The following is a 14,820-nucleotide window of genomic DNA, read 5'->3' as shown; positions in this document are numbered from 1 at the left end:
TTGTCATCGCACCAAAAGATCAACCTATTAATTCCTAATAAAAATACTAGAATTAGAGAATGCATGAGGTGGTTAAACCATGTCATGAATCTCGAAGGTGAAGGCTGGCAGTTAGTCCAACAATTCCCCCCTCAGTATTACACAAGGAGATTCAAACCTGTGACCAATCTCTGATACCACTTGTTACAAGCTAGAGTTGCTGTTGCACCAAAATATTGACTTGTTAATGCCTAACACAACTACTAGACTTATAGATCACAGGATGTGGCTAAGCCATGTTATGAATCTTGAAGGGCAAGGCTAGCAATTAGTCCAACAGTTTGGACCTTGTAAGATCTTGAGGAATTTTGACAATGGGAATGCTTATGAAGTCACCTAATGAGATGAATATATCTCCTATGTTCAATATTGCTGATTTAAATAAGTATCATGAGTCAAATGATGAAGTTTTTGTATTAGATGATTATCCTAAGAAGCATATTGAAGAGGTCAAATATATATTAGATTAGAGAGTAGGTAAGAGCACAAGAGGAAAATATTACTATGAGTATTTGGTGAAATGAAAGAATAGACCAATTTAAGATACTACATGGATTTCCTAATTTGAGTTGGATCCAACTCAGGTAATGAAACTTGTATGATTCAAGATAATCATTTCTTCAACCCTAGTTATATGATGTAGGAGCATCTTGGGTTGCATTTTAATACTATACTCTTGTTCATTTTGATAGTTTAGATTGAGGCTTTTTTCCATATTTGCCAAGCTCTTTAGTATGAACCAAGCTATTCCTTTGGTGATCGAGTTCCATCAGTGTGAATAGAGTTGTTCCTATGCTAGCTGAGAGTTTCCTCATTCTTTGAATGCACTCATGTTACTAATGCTCAGGTCCTACTTTGACCAAGTTGTTTGTGTGTTTGGTAGTCAATTGGAGTTGACTCTTGTATTTAATTTAGATCATGAATTTAATGATAGGATATTGTCTAGGGATGGGTGTTGAACATTTTGAGGTTGGCTTTTCTTTGATGTAATGTTCTAGAATCTTCTATAGGCTATTTTGGAAAGTATAAGTAGAGGTATTTGGTTTAGTTTTACATATAGAATTTAGAGGATTGGGAGTTAGAGTAGATGTTGCAAGTTTGAAGCTGAATATAGAACTTAGGGTTATATTTTTGTATCTAGCCGTAACCCAGAAGGCCTAATAGTTGGGCATGTATATTGAATATTTAATGAATCAATAAAGGTATTTGTTCCCTCTCTCTCTCTATCTCTGCCCCCCCTCCTCCCCCCCTCCCTCCCTCCCTCCCTTCCTCCCTCCCTCCTAGGTGTTGTTTTCTGTATTTTTCTTCCATTGTGTTTACTCAACGAGGCTATTGGATAGTTGGGTGTGCCTTGTCTCCTGAGTCATTCATCCCTCCTTTCACCACTTATAGGTTTAATAATTCCCCCATCCCCAAACTTTATTAAGTCATCCTACATTTTTGGAGCTAGTGTAGGATTGAAAAGTCTCTATTTTTGTCTAAATGGTTTAACATTCTCTTTTAATGGGATAACATGCTTTAACAAATATTCCCTATAGGATTCTATATAGTCATAAGACCATAAAAATATATGTCTAAACTTTCTTAATAAATCAATTAAGAATTTTCTTATAGTGGGGATAGAGTCTTTACCTATATACACCTTTTTGGAGACTCATTTGTTCCAAGATTAATTTCTTTAAGCTCCTCTAGTTTTTTGTCTTTGACCTCTAGGTGAACCCTATCTTGATTGTCAAATACATTGTCCAATACTACTAGTTGTTTAGGTACTTTATTTGTTTTCAACTACAATATCTCTTGACCAAAAATGGTATCCTTCCCATTCATGTTCTCAAACAAGGTACTGCAGGCTAACTCCTAACCACGGTATTTGTCTTCATTCAAAAAAAAATTTAGAGTATCTTTGTCATCTTCAAATACCTACCAATTCCCTATATTATTAGGAATTGAGGGCCTATTCTGAACTTCAATCTTTGAGACCCCAACAAAAGATATATCATGAAGTCTGATGGCTACATTAATCAACATATCAACCATTTCATTATTCATCCTATCCATCCAAATGATTCCAAAAGAATCAAATGCTTCAATCTTATCCCATATAACATTCCTATATTAATCTCTTATTCTTGGGTGCATATATCTATCTAATCTAATATTTTCAATACCATGACTTGTAGCTACTTTTAACCCAAGTAAAAGTGCTTCATATTCTACTATATTATTTGTGCAAGTGAAGTTTAGGGTAAGTGAGTATCTAAATGTATTATTCTTTGGTGTGATAAAAACTACTCCAACCTCAAACCCTTCTTTGAAACTAGCTCCATCAAAATACATTATTCAAAGATTCTTTTAATCTATACATTTTATTACTTCTTATGAAATCAATGGGACTACCTTTTCAATTTCTAGAATAGTTATTTAAGCAATAAAAGCATTTACTTCTATATCTACAAAACATGTAGAACCAATATTATTTTTTTCTTCAATCATATGAATAACTCTTGGTTCTCTATTGACCTTGATAGCTCTATCATCTATGTGAAATGTAGCAAAAGACAGGTCACATTATAGGTTCCCTCCCATTGCAACACTCCACTTTCTTGAGAGGAACATTCCATATTGAAGATGAATATCAACATCAGGATAGGAAACTAACCTATATGGGAATACATTGATGGTACCTATAACAGGGAATTCCCTTTCATCCATGGCTCAACATCTACCCTATTAGTATCATTTTGAAACTTCCTTGTCCCATCAAATTAATGCTTCAGCGATGGCAAACCATGCTTAGACTAATAACCAATGCTATTCAACAAATCCCACACCTTATTTGGTCACTACTCATTGATCACAGTGCCATATTATAATTCATGATGTTATATGCCTTGAATATCATCAGTTGTGATGAATGACTGGTAGTAGATCTTATATTCTATGGTAGAAACATTCTTTAGTTCTCAATGTGACAACCATGTTCGCCATCTTCTTTAGATCTCTTTTCCATAAAAGCAGCTGCCGTGGTGTTTCTTATATGTTTATAACTTCAAGAGCTACAACTGTATGGTACAATTCTTCCTATTCATCATTTCATAGTTTGCATCTAAAATCTTGATTCTGTGTGCATAATACATCTTCTAGGGGCATCATTGCTACATCAATCAATAGTATCAAGAGTGGACCGACCTAAATAAATTCAATTCTCATGATAGATTCTTGAATTAGTTTCAAGGCTCAAAGATTATCCTTCCCATATCATCATTGTTAACTAATCAAGAGGCAGATAATTCTCTCCATTTCAATTTACACCCTCTGAGCATTTGAGTTAAATGGCTTGCTGCTGTGAACCTACAAAAATAGGCTTATGTGATGGTGCCTGGTAAGATTGTGAAGTGATAGAAGGTGAAGCCTTGTTCTTTGCCTTTGATGCCTGAAGAATGGAGGCATAAGTATGCTTGGTGACTTCAGCTGTAGTTTCCTTAGTAGATGCATAAGCTGAAGCAGAAATAGAAACAGTGTCCATAGATAGAAAAGCAACAGATGTGGCCCAAGTCAGCAAAAACTAGAGTGAAAACAAGGATATTCACTCCCTCCTTCTATCTTCATGATCATGTTTAGTTGATCAATCTATGATTCATCTCGAACCTCTAGAATAACACTCCTTTATTGCACGCATATTTCATAATTAGTTCCTTAATTCTTGATTGAACAGGCTATGCTCTTTTAGCATTGTAAGGAAAAATGTCAGTGAAAGCTTGCATGTGAGATGCCAATTAAAATTTTTGACCATTTTAAAAGATATATTTCTAGCCATAAAACTACATGTAGATCAAGGTGATTAGTGGGTTCATCAAGTAAAAGCAGATTAGGTTCTATGAAGAAGGCTTGGTGTATTAACCACCATCCCCACTATCACAGTAATATCATCCAACTTTCCTCTTGCAACACAAGAAGACTATAAATTTCATTTCGAGTAGCTTTTTCCACACTAGAATACCATATCATCAGATCTCTCAATGCCACTAGCCTCTTGGAATCTTGAAGATTTTCCACTAAAGCTCTCCACTGCATTACTCAAATAAAGAAATTTTTTTTGATTCCTTATGAGTGTCCAAGAATCATGACTTCAATCACCATTCCATCTGAAAGAGATTATGAATGGGAGCATAATATCCTTGCCGGGTTGGGATCTATTACCTACCCATCATGATAGGACTTCCAAATAACACACCTGGCTTGAAAAGAAGAAGGTAATTTGAAGGGGAACCCGATGAAGATTTCCTACCTATAACGACTTAGACCTAGACTCAAGACTGACTAGACTAACTTGATATGACCAATATTGCCAAAAAAAGTCAGGCAACAGCTGGCTCTGACTGGGGAATATGTATTGCAAGGTACATAGAGAATCCAAAATCTCTGGTTAAGCAAGTGCCTTAAGCATTGGGTTACGGAGTCTAGACCAAAGATCAATGAGAAAGTGCATATAGGAAGGGTGGAGGGGAGCATGGCAGACTGAAATAAAGCAAGTGAAAATAACCACAACAGACTAAGCAAGAAGAAGCTACACTAGACACGTCAAAATTGGAAAGAAAACTTATTTACAAAAGGTGAGGAGACCTCATTTGCAGGACCAAAAGCAAGGAAAGATTCAAATATGGCCATTCATGGGAAGAGAAAAATATGAACCTCTTTTGAATAGAGGAAGACACTCCATCAATCTGAAACAACATTGGTAACCTTTAGCCACTCCTTCACTATTGAACTTAAGCCCCAAAGCTATCTGCAACATGATGACCCACAAGACCTTTCCAAACAACCATGCTTCATTATAGATCTCTGATTCATTTATGTTTCCATGTACATCCTTTCTTGCATACTCAAAATTCTGTGATGGAAAGGAATATTCAACATATTCTAGATGCATTACTGGAATAGAATTTGTTTCATCTTTTTTAGGGTTATCATTTCTATTTGTTCCATCATCCTCCTTAGTAGAGATATCATCTTTCAAATTAGGATTAGAAAAACTAGAATATTGAAAATATTTGAGGAAAGAAATATCATCATACCTTTTGCAAGTACTGTGAAGAACAACTTCTGATTTCAAATTAGAGCTGAAAAATGTATCTGCATTTTCCACATGCTCTGACTTCTTTTGTGAAGGATAAAGACAATCATCAGATTTAGTATATGTTGCTGGAAAATAGTCACATATATTTACTTTATTGCCAACAAAATGATCAAGAATACTAGCATCAAAATAATTGCAAGCATCATTAACTTTAGATTTCAAGCTTGGGCTAAAATTGAATGGTTCTTTATTACCTGCAGACTCTATCAGAATTGAAACATCCTCTTCATATCTAGCATTTGTTAAATCTGAAAAATGTTCCTCTGAATTCAAAACTTTAATATTTGAATTAACTATAGAAGATCCATATGTGTCTGATACCATGAATTGATCATTCTTTATTTCAAGATTATGAATATCTTCATCTAATTCTTTATCTTCTACATGACATTTTAAAACTTTAGTAGTCATGGAAATATTTTCCTCTTCAACATCTACATTCTCAAATTTAATAGGATGACCACTAAAACATAATGTAGCCAGTTCATTAGTTTCAGGAAGATAACAATTGGAACCATAATCCTCATCTATTTTTCTTTCAATTTTGCTTGTAATCTCTTCAACCATATTTTCAGACTTGGCAAAACATTCATCAAGAGGATTAATCATTGCATTTTCTTCAAGACAAATGGATTCCAAAATAGGCTTATCATCAACTTTTGCAATTTGAAAATTAGTTTTGCCAAAGTCTTCCATGAAATTCAACTTTTCATGATCTAGAGATACATTAACTATCTGATCATCTTCATGTAATAGTTTATTTTTGTCTTCTTGAAATCTAAAACTTTTTAAATTAGAAGTAAATGAAGGTATGAAAGAAAAATCTTTATCTATTATCCTTACCAATTCTTTATCACAATAGGAGATGCCTTCATCTGCTGAAAGTTGTACTTCTGGATCCTTTACATCCAAGTCTGATTCATATTCTAAAAATAAATTTCCAAAGTGCATAGGTTTATTACTACATTCACTAGCTTGCTCTGAAAAACTTCTTTGATATGAATTGTTGGAGCTTGGGAGCTATCTTTTCAAGGCAAGCAATTCATTAGACAACTTTTGAATCAAATCTTCCTGTGAGGTTGATTCACTAATGCTGGCTTCTTTATGAATTTCATGATTCCATATACCTGCAGCGATCATGTCATCTTCCAATTCTACAACAATTCTTTGAACTGCCTCCAAATTTTTAGGTCTGGATCTTCTCAATTTGAAGCCTATGTTAGGAGGCATAGCACTGATAAAGAAAGTTTTCAAATTTTGTGCGGTAGGTCTATTTGCTACTGGAATTCTATGAATGATCTTATTGAAGTCAGCAACAAAATCTCTCATACCTATAGAAGATAACTTCTTTGTTGATGCTAGTTGAGTCATCAAATCATATTCATCTTCAACAATCTTGAAATAATCTTCAAATGCTGCTCTCATGGTATCCCAATTTGTGATGGATCCATTTTCCAAATGATAAAACCAGTCTATAGCCACCTCAATAAGAGTCTCAACAAATAATTGGACTGCAACATCTTCATGATTAATTCCCAAAATATTCATAGCTATGAAGAATTTTCTTATGTGTTCATCAGTAGTAATCCTTCCATCTCCTGAGAACTTGGGCATATGCTTTCTAGAACTAGAAGGAAGAGGATGATAGGATGCAAAATTAAGTGGACCAATAGCAATTGCCCAAGGTGCAGCCATGTCTTATTGCAATAAAGTGACATAAATCTAAATCAAATTTATGGAAAGATAATAATGTTACCTCGATCATGAGCAACCAACTTTCTAGCAAGTTCTCCAAAAATCTATTCTAATAGGCATGATCTTTTTTACAATGGAGTCACCAATCTCTAAGTAGTAGAGAAAATGAATATTGTAGCTTGAAAAACCAAAGTATTCTTCCTCTTAGTCACCAAAAACATGAGCTGGGAACCTGAATGATAAGAACTTTCAAATCTTTCAAACTCTGATATAAAATAGGTTCTTTTAAAGACATAGAGTCACCAATCTCAAGTAGAGATAACAATAATAAACTAAAAAAACAATCTCTAGCACTGATCTTCTTGTCCAACTCCCTAGTGGAGTTGCCAAAAATCTGTTGGTAAATAGATTGTTCTTCTTCTGATTCTCCTTTTAATTTGCCCAATTTGTAATGAAGAACAACTTTACACAACAGTTGGGAAACTATTTTTGAGAATAACTAGTTTCCCTCTGAATTAAGGTACAACTCCCTATGTGAATAATGTTCAAGGAATTATGTTTCTCTCCTAAACTAACATGAGGTATGCTCTTAACCTAAGAGTAGAAGAGGAAAACCAAATTAAGCCTAAACAAGACTTAATCTAGGCAAGAAAAAACATTCTAATCTATAAACCAATCAATAGAACTCACAATTCTTATGAATCCATATACTCAGCATAAACTAAACTACAAAAACTATCAACGAAAATATAAATGAAATGATCAAGAACTTCCAATGAATCCTTCTCTGAATCTCCCAAAGCACATCTTACCTTAGTTAATTCATATCTTCATAACGAAAGAATGAAACATCTTTTCTTTCTTTTTGTAATTTGGATTTTAAAGAAAGAAACATAGAAGCAACCATTAACTAACTAAATGAGATAGGAACTTATTGATATAAAACACCCTTCCATTGACTCTGCAATATTAAGTCTATTACATCAACAATTTACCCCCTCTCTACTCCAGCTCTCTAACTGTATGCAGAAAAGGCTAAACCCTTTTTATTTCTTTTACAACAGTTATATAAAAATCCCAAGCATACGCCCCTTATGGGAATGTGAAATGTTACAAATTCCAGAATTTGAAAGGATTGGAGACCACTTTTGAAACCAAAATAAAAAGGACTATGCCTCTTCATCTATCTCTCCATATGTTTCACCTTTGAGAAAGTGAAATGAACAGACTTTCACCAATAGACAGGAACTTGGAGATAGCATGCCACATCTTCCCCAATTACTACTTCTTTGTGCAATAGCTAAGAAATGTTCAAAAAAATTATCATCATGCCTATCTTATCTCAAATGGGCCAGCATAGAAATCTTCTTTCGTATTATGTCTTCGAAAGCTATGACTATACCATCAAGATCAATCTCAAAAAAAATTTCAACTATTTTAGTATATGCAATCTCGTGGCACTTCTCATCTACAAATTTGAGATCACCATGATCTTTGGTAGATCTTTCAGTATTACCATGCGATATGAACGTTGCCCTCTCCTAGAAAGATGTTGCAAAAGCCAAGAAAAGGACTATTTTCTATTCAAGGATCCATTCCTGATCCAATGAGATACTGTATGGTCTTTTCAATGTATCTCATGTCCACAAAACCACACAAGTAAAGATACTTATTGAGAAGATCACCATGTCTATTCTCTTTAGCTATCCACATACAAGTCCACACAGCCCAGGATGTGGGACTAGCAGCACTCTCATCTTGCACCCCATCTAAAGTGTTAAGCATAGTCTGATAAGTTGGTGATGCTTCATCGGTAATCACATCTTGTACTAGACAAACTAAGTAATCATCTAGTAATTCATGAGACCACTCTCGTAACTCTTTCATGTAATTGACAAAAGCCTCAAAAGTAGGATCGGGCTAAGAGTCTTGTGTCTGCCAAGAATTCTCGATGGGTTTATCATGATCATTGGGATTCACAAACTCTGTGACTCCAAAATATTTAGCAATCACAAACTTCTTGGGATCAATATCAATGCCAATGACACGTGAAGCACTTGTTGTTTTGGCACCCTCTACCACCAAAAGATCAACTGTACCAAGACCAAATATTGCAACAATTGATCTAGCTTCCACTTTTTCTGTATTCCAAATCGATCCAAGACCTACATTTTGAGATCTTAGAATCATTTCTCAAGATTTCTATAAGCTATCTCCATTCAAGATCTTTGCTGGCCTTCTAACTATTGCCATCTTATGGATCAAGTCTAGGCATATTCTTCAATTATTTTCCTATTCATTCAATAGATTTAAGATCCCGATTCCCCTCCCCAACATCAATATGGGTTCCTCCATTGTATGCTTTGTATGGTTGGGGAGTGATGACAATGATAATACTGGAAATAAAATCATTGTGAAACTTCCTTGTCCCATCGAATTAATGCTTCAGCGATGGCAGACTATGCTTAGACTAATAACCAATGCTATTCAACAAATCTCACACCATATTTGGTCACTACTCATTGATCACAGTGCCACATTATAATTCATGATGTTATATGCCTTGAATATCATCACTTGTGATGAATGACTAGTAGTAGATCTTATATTCTATGGTAGAAACATTCTTTAGTTCTTGATGTGACAACCAAGTTTGCCATCTTCTTTAGATCTCTTTTCCATAAAAGCAATTGCAATGGTGTTTCTTATATGTTTATAACTTCAAGAGCTACAACTACATGGTACAATTCTTCCTATTCATCCTTTCATAGTTTGCATCTAAAATCTTGATTCTGTGTGCATAATACATCTTCTTGAGGCATCATTGCTACATCAATCGATAGTATCAAGAGTGGACCAACCTAAATAAGTTCAACTCTCATGATAGATTCTCAAATTAGTTTCAAGGCTCAAAGATTATCCTTCCCATATCATCATCGTTAACTGATCAAGAGGTAGATAATTCTCTCCATTTCAATTTACACCCTCTGAGCATTTGAGTTAAATGGCTTGCTCCTCTGAACCTACAACAATAGGCTTATATGATGGTGCCTAGTAAGATTGTGAAGTGATAGAAGGTGAAGTCTTGTTCTTTGCCTTTGATGCCTGAAGAATGGAGGCATAAGTATGCTTGGTGACTTTAGCTGTAGTTTCTTCAGTAGATGCAGAAGCTGAAGCAGAAATAGAAACAGTGTCCATAGATAGAAAAGTAGCAGATGTGGCCCAAGTCAGCAAAAACTAGAGTGAAAACAAGGATATTCACTCCCTCCTTCTATCTTCATGATCATGTTTAGTTGATCAATATATGATTCATCTCGAACCTCTAGAATAACACTCCCCTTGTTGTGTGTAGATTACATAATTAGTTCCTTAATTTTTGATTGAACAGACTATGCTCTTTTAGCATTGTATGAAAAAAGGGCTTGTGTATTAACCACCATCCCCACTATCATAATAATATCATCTAGCTTTCCTCCTGCAACACAAGAAGACTATAAATTCCATTTCAAGTAGCTTTTTCCACATTAGAATACCATATCGTCAGATCTCTCAATGCCACTAGCCTCTTGTAATCTTGAATATTTTCCACTAAAGCTCTCCACTACATTACTCAAATAAAGAATTTTTTTTTGATTCCTTACGAGTGTCCAAGAATCATGACTTCAATCACCATTCCATCTGAAAGAGATTATCAACGGGAGCATAATATCCTTGCTGGGTTGGGATCTATCACCTACCCATCATGATAGGACTTCCAAATAACCCACTTGGCTTGAAAAGAAGAAGGCAATTTGAAGGGGAACCCGATAAAGATTGCCTACCTATAACAACTTAGACCTAGACTCAAGACTAACTAGACTCACTTGATATGACCAATATTGCCAAAAAAAATTGGGTGACTTAAAGTCAGGCAACATAGCTATGACAAGCTTGTCCCCTTCTTTCCTTTTATCCCTAGGATTAAACAACTTAGGGTCATCTCTACTTCCAATTTTTCTTAATTCTCTTCTATTATTTTCAATATTTATAGCTATGTTGAAAGAATCCCTTAATGTCTAGGGATCTTTCTCTCTCAAAATATAAGCCATCTTAATATCAAAGCATTGAAATAGGTAGTGAGACATACATTCTCTCCTAATCTCATGACTTGAAATAAATTCTAAATTCCCATTTGGAGTATCACATTAAAATCAAAAGTAGATTCATTCTAATTTTTCTTGATATTGTTAAACTCATTGAGCATGAAACTTACATTAGTATTATCCCCATACTACTTAAAAAACTTCTCCAAATCATCCCATGAACAAATATTATTATTAGGCAGTCTCCTGAACTAGTCTCTAGTATCTTCTATGAGTGATTGCACAAATAACTTCATGACCACATCTTTATGCTCAACTTCATAATCATTCAATATGTTTGTAAATTTTCTAATATTTTCTTCCCCACTAATGGCCTTATTTCTAGAGAACTTTGTGACTTTATACCTTAACTCATTGGGGATAGGATGAGGGAAATCGGGGATACCTAAAAATGACATCTTTTTATATCTTTCCATATTGATGGGACTTTTATAAAATCCTAAGACATTTGAAGAACTAGGTCCAACCCTTTTGTTTCTATGGGAACTTTTCCTTGTTGGGTTTCAACTAACTAAGAAGTAGTGGTAGAGGAGGAAGCTGGTATTGACTGGGAAAATCCTTGACTAGTCATCATAAGTCCACAAGTTAGGATAGAAGGTATAGGCTATGAAGTTTGGTTTTTCAAGTGGATTTAAGGAAATTATTTTTTCTCCTTTTCTCTGCTACCTTAGCCTCATTTTCAAAAAAAACCAATTCCTTTGGAAGATCTTCCCTCTCCTTTTTTGTTCTTTCCTATTCTAAATGAAGTTTGGAAATAATAATATTTTTTAGAGGAACATGGGGCTCATTAATTTTTATACCCACCACCTTATGTTTTCCTTTATCTACATTCTTGATAGTAAGATCTATTACATTTTCCTCAATGGGTTTGCAAGGTTGAACTTGAGAAATGATAGGTCCATTTTATTTTAGAGAACATTCTTGATCTTGGATTTTGGATCTTATTTCTTTCATATCCCAAAATATATTAGAGTACAAAGTTGAAGATTTCTCTTCCAATTTCCTATTATGTTCTTTAAGTGCTTCCATTCTTCTAAGTAAGCTTTCCCTCTCTATGAATGAATTCATAGTGATTCCCTCCTTTTTCTTCTCCAAACATATATGTTTGGAATCTTCCTCTATAACCTTCTTCCTAAGTGTTTCAATCTTAGATAACAGATCTATTAGAAATTTGTTCAACACTCCTCTCAAGATTTGTGACAATGGCTTAACCACCTCCTATGTACTATAAGTTGAGTGGTTGTGTCAGACATTGATAGATTGGTCTTTTGATACAACAACAACCCCACTGTAACAAGTGGTATTAGAGCTTGGTCACAAGTTCAAATCCTTAGACCCTTGGGTAACACTGAGGGGAAGATTGTTAGAAATTTGTTTAATGCCCCTCTCAAGATTCATGACAAGGGCTTAGCTACCTCCTATGTACTATAAGTTGAGTGGTTGTATCATGAATTGATAAATTTGTCTTTTTTGCAACAAAAACCCCACTCTAAGATCGTCAGGATCTATAGAGGTGGTTTTTTAATCTATTGGATCATCTAGATGTATGAGACTCTTTCAACATATTGAACTTGCCCAAGATTTGGCCTAATATTTAGGGTATCCTTATATCCCCATCATTAGTTTATCTCTATAGACATATTGTGTCTAAAAGTAGTATCTCCCATGGAAGAAACAATTTTATCTTGGTATACTCTTTCTTTAGGTAATGGGTTAGTGAGCATTTCACCTAGAAGCCTAGTGTTCTGAAACTTAGAATTTAGGGATGAGGATTCTCTTTCTATCACATGCTAATATAGTGAATGGGATGAAGTATTATATTAGGGCTTCCATGTATGTTAAGATGAATGTTGATGGTATTTCTTTGAGGGAGTATCCTAAGAATTGGTGAACATGTGATAGTATTGACATGTTGCATTAATGATTGTGTTTGTGATTAATGTCAACATAGTAGTAAGTCTATGAAAATTGGTAGAGTAGAAGATAGAGATCAAGGTCATACAGACAAAGATTTTATGTTCTAATGATGCATGGGTTAGGGCATGTTTTACATTATATCCTAATGATAAGGTTTAATGCACATAAACTAATTCAAAGATGTACGAAAGATATGCCTAATTTATAGTGAGTAGTATAGAGACAAAGTACTCAAGAAGCAATTTCTAGTGATTACATTATATCTTATAACATAGATATAATCTAGAGATGCACAATTAGTTAGTGATATAAGATAGTTTGATGGTGACATCAATGAGTATGAAAGCTCTAGTGTTGCACATGTGAGAAGTTGTATAGACTATGAGCTAAAATTGCTATTGTAATTGTGAAATAATTAATTATCATATTATAATTAATTGGGAAAGCCTCAAGGCTGACTGAAGGAATTATTTTGAAGATAGGGTAAAACGAAAGTATTTTCCTTTGTTGTATAACATAATTGTGAAGTAATTAAGTGCGAAGTGTTCAAGGAAGTGCAAAAAGGAGTAGAGGATTTGGCGAATGTGAGTAAGTGATCCAAAGGATAATTGGATGTGAGGTTTGTGATCTAGAAACAAGATCAAAAGGAGCAAAGGTTTGGTTAATAGGAAAAATAAGGAGGAAGGAGCAGTACAATTTAATTCTATTATTTTTCAAAGAATAATATAGAGATCATTTGGACAGTGGGTTCATTGGTCTTGCCCCTAAAGCTATTTTGATAGTGGGTCCATCTACCTTCTACCATCTACAACTCCTAATAGGGTTGGCACAACTCCTAACAAGGTTGTAATCTCCTAATAAGGATTCAAAGTATCCTAACAAGGACTAATATATGTTAAATGTTGTTATAGACTCCTAATAGGGTCCATCCTCTAACAAGAAATATTTATATTAGTACATCATCTTGTGGGTATCATGCCCATTGAGGTTTTCCTTTTGATCAAGGGTTTCCTTAGTTAACATATATGATGTTATTGTGCATGAGTATCTTGTCATGGTTTCTAGTTATATTTTTCAAATGGTTAAGCTTTATAAAGGTTGATAATTGTGATAATATTTGGATAACTAATTCATCCCCCTCTTAGTTATATTGGTAGACTATATATTCTAACAATTGGTATCAAAGCATTAGGTACTTGAAGAGAAATTTTAAAAATTTGGTATAGGGAGAATAAAATATTCACCAAATCTACATTTACCCAAAAAACTATCTCCAAATACACATACTCAAGGGTCACAAAAAATCTTTTATCAACCATCAATTTTAAAACAAAAAAGGGATACATATCAAAACATGGCCCTTCCCATTACCCCATGAAGAGTGATACTGTCAACTCTCAACTCAACAATAAGACATAATTCTTATTAGCTTCTTACAAGTAAAAAAACCAAGCATGAGTTCCCATTCACAAATAGGATATTCAAAAACATCAAATTCAAAACTAGATTACTCTATCAAGATGACATAAGAACATAACACCAAAATATAGAAATGTAAAACTTTCATTATATATATCTGCCATTATACATGTTTATACTTTTCCTCTTTTTTATTCTTTCCAAGACCCGATTCCTCCTTGCTTTTGGGCTCCCTCTCTACTATCAATTTGTCCTTGTTTTCAAGATCCCTCTCTACTATCATTTCTCTCTAACACTTACAACTACCTCACCATTATCAAGTTTCAACCCACTCCCCATTCTCCCATTCTAAGGCTCCCTTTATCAAGTTTTATTTTCCTCTGATTACATCTTATTGATCACATTCCAAAAATATGCATATCTTTTATTTCCACTTATCCCTTCACTAGCCATTTCATGCCTTACAACTTC

The 14,820-nt window shown here is 34.3% G+C and overlaps 1 pseudogene; it reads right to left on the bottom strand.

The window, feature by feature from the left end:
- Positions 1-8,040: 8,040 nt before the first annotated feature.
- On the bottom strand, positions 8,041-8,758 carry LOC149534812 (stearoyl-[acyl-carrier-protein] 9-desaturase, chloroplastic pseudogene; annotated as a pseudogene).
- Between the last annotated feature and the right edge of the window lie 6,062 nt (positions 8,759-14,820).

This window comes from Cupressus sempervirens, chromosome 10 (assembly GCF_028749045.1).
Source record: "Cupressus sempervirens isolate cs-2001-9-10 chromosome 10, ASM2874904v1, whole genome shotgun sequence".
NCBI classification, from domain to species: domain Eukaryota; kingdom Viridiplantae; phylum Streptophyta; class Pinopsida; order Cupressales; family Cupressaceae; genus Cupressus; species Cupressus sempervirens.
This window is presented reverse-complemented; position numbering and strand designations above follow the sequence as displayed.